Raw genomic sequence first — 3595 nt, 5'->3', positions numbered from 1 at the left:
CTCCAAAACCATTCCAAACCCGAACCAACCAACCCGATATCACATAATACAGTTGAACAAGATATAAAGAAGCAAAAATGGAGGAAACGGAGCGGTAACTCATGAAATGACCGGCCAGGTCGTTACATCCTCCCCCTCTTAAACAACTGTTCATCCTCAAACGAGTTAAGAAACATACCTGAAGCCTCAAATAGGTGAGGATATCTGCTCTGCATCTTTCGCTCGGTCTCCCAGGTAGCCTCCTCCACAGGCCGACCTCTCCACTGCACTTTCACTAAAGCTATATCCTTCCGATCTCAACTTTCGAACCTGATGCTCCAAAATAGCCAATGGCTCCACGTCATAAGTCATATCACTGTCTAACTGAACCGTGCTGAAATCTATAACATGAGACGGATCGCCAATATACTTTCAAAGCATATAAACATGAAATACCGGATGCACACTCGACAAGCTGGGTGGCAAAGCAATCTCATAAGCCACCTCCCCAATCCTCCGAAGCACCTCAATAGGCCCAATGAACCGAGGACTCAATTTACCCTTTATCCCAAATCTCATAACACCTTTCATAGGTGAAACCTTCAGTAGAACCTTCTCCCCAACCATGTAAGATACATCACAGACCTTTCTGTGAGCATAACTCTTTTGTCTCGACTGCTGTACAAAACCGCTCCTGAATCACCTTCACCTTGTCCAAAGAATCATACACCAAGTCTGTACCCAAAAGCCTCGCCTCACCCAGCTCAAACCAACCAACTAGAGATCTACACTATCTCCCATATAATGCCTCATATGGAGCCATCTGAATACTCGACTGATAACTGTTGTTATAAGAAAACTCCACGAGCGACAGAAACTGATATCATGACCCTCCAAAATCAATGACACAAGCGCGCAACATGTCCTTCAATATTTGAATAGTGCGTTCGGAATGCCCGTCCATTTGAGGGTGAAAAGTTGTGCTCAACTCAACCTGAATACCCAACTCTCCCTGCACGGCCCTCTAGAACTGCAAAGTAAATTGAGTACCTCTATCTGAAATGATGAAAACTGGGATACCATGCAAACGAACAATATCTCGGATATAAATCTCTGCCAACCGCTCTGAAGAATAGGTAGTGCACATAGGAATGAAGTGCACGGACTTGGTCAGCTGATCCACAATCATTCAAATAGCATCGAACTTCTTCAAAGTCCGTGGGAGCTGTCGACGCCCCCTTTTTCTACGGGTTAAAATTGGGTATACGACATTGGGAGGAAAACTCTATTCCCTTTCGAGAATTGGGTTTTGGAATTTTGAAGAGTCGTCACCTAATGATTATAGTGCATTAGGACACTTTAAGAAAGGTTTGAGTTGGAAAAACCCAGAGTTCGGGTAAGGGCTAGAAATTATCTCAAGGGAAAGGTGTTAGGCACCCCTCAAGATCCACTAGTGTGGTCCCGGCCATGTTACAATTGTGACTTTACAAGTAAACAATCAAGGCTCAAATAAGGACTTGCATACAACATTGCAATTAGGTTGAAAACTTTTGAAGGTAAGTAGAAAGGATAGAAATTTATGAAAAAAAGATTTGAATGGTTTCACGAGAAGAGATGAAAGCAAATAAGGGGAGGGGGTTCCTAGGTTTACGATTAATATGGATCACTTCAATGCAATACCCAGCAATCACTCCTCAAAAAAGAGGGGTCGCACATGATATTAGTGCATCGGTCATCATCTCCATATCTACCCTTCCTACCCCGTTAAGGTATTAAAGCGCGGAATAGTATCGTTACTTATTGCATGCTATTACCCGTCCCAATCCTATCAGTCCTAGAGGCATATGAGACTACTAATCCTAAAGGGAAGGGAGCTGGGGCTTTTGCAATTTTTTTAAAAAGGATACAATTCTAAGGCGACATTCAAAACATATACAACAAGTATTGGGAAAGCAAATAAGCAGATATGGCTCAAATAAACCTCCTTAAATTAGAGAAAATCATATAGTTTAGCATGTCTTACACGTACTGATTAGGTCTGAATTAAACTTAAACATTAAGGCAGGTTGATTTATCACATATTTTCATATAAGAAGTCTGAATTAGGCCTGCCTGCTGGTTATAATTATCAAAGACTGATGCAATTATAGTTTTTACCCTAAAGCTTTCCTAGGTGTTAAATGGAACCTATAGGCATGATATCTATTAGTTTCAAAAATAAAGAAGTAAATTGATTGCAGAAAAAAGAATTGTCAATTATAGGGATATAAGATCTGCAGGCGTTAAACATTATTGCTACTGATTTTAGGCTTATAAGCGAGTTGACAATTCAGGTTTGGTTGATAGCTCCTATAGGCATGCTTTCTAGGCGTTACTGATTTTAAGCACTGCTATTGTCATGCAGAAATCCTATAGGCAGGTCATCTATATGCAGTTAGTTATTTAAATCTTATAAACAGGTTTGCCTAGTGACAGATGCATATGCAAAATGCAAGAAGTCCTATAGGCATATCACCTATATGATATGCAAAATTTCAAAAACGACTTATAGACATGGTATCTATATGAAGTGCAGAAAAACCTATGAACATGGTATCTACATAGAATGCAGAATTTCAGAAGTATAGTAATTCCCTATAAACATGGTATCTACATGAGATACAGAATTTCAGAAGTATAGTAATTCCCTATGAACTTGGTATCTACCCCTTGCATACAGGACTGACCCTCCCTTTTTCACTAACACCCCAACATTTTATTACAAGATTATTACATACCAGAATGAATAATAAAAAGATAAAAAAAAATATCAGAAATTAAAGATTCCAACCAAGGAGAGCCTAATTCAGACCCCAGGTCTGAAATATGAAATAAACCAACGTCCAAAGATCAGATTTCCAAAGCCTTTCTCTTATTTGGGATGTGTCAAAGTTCCAAGGAGCTTCAAGAATTCCAGGCAATGCTTACACCCCCAAATATCATTGCAAAATCAGATTATAGTGCAGTGTGGAAGGGCCAGCCCTCAAATGTCCAAGCTTAGAGGGAACTCAAAGTCCCAAGGCAAGGCTCATAGGAGGGGGGGCAGAACTTAGAGGCTAGGAGTAAGTGCAAGTGCAATAGAGGGGAATTAGGGGAAGTCCAGCGTATATTGGTGGTCATACCCAACAATAAGGAGTGTTGGCACACCCTAACCAGTCTACTATGCCATATTTTTGGGAGTTAAGATCCATTGAGGATCAGGTTCAGACCTGAGCAGCAATTTGGATACTGTCAGGCCATAAACCTTAACTCAAACACATAGAAGGGAGTAGGGGTATGGGGAATTCATAACAAACAGCAAATGCAAAGAGAGAGTAGCATATTCAATACAGAACATGAACAGGAAAGTAGCCAAGAGTGTAGCAATTGTAAAGTAAACACATAGGGATGATGCTGGAATCAAAATTAGGACATACCAGTTTCAGGGAAACAAATAAGTGAAAGCAGAAGTCTTGTAAGCCAAATTGCAAGCAAGCAGTACAAAAGATCTCAGAAGAGACTAGAGAATTGAAAGAGTATTGTAATTGAGAGTGTGTGTGTAAGAGTATGCAATTCAAAGTGTGTTCAAGCGCAGAAG

The sequence above is a fragment of the Nicotiana tabacum genome, chromosome 20, assembly GCF_000715075.1.
Source record: "Nicotiana tabacum cultivar K326 chromosome 20, ASM71507v2, whole genome shotgun sequence".
Classification (NCBI taxonomy): Eukaryota; Viridiplantae; Streptophyta; class Magnoliopsida; order Solanales; family Solanaceae; genus Nicotiana; species Nicotiana tabacum.
The sequence above is the reverse complement of the archived record's forward strand: the minus strand, read 5'-3'. Positions refer to the sequence as shown.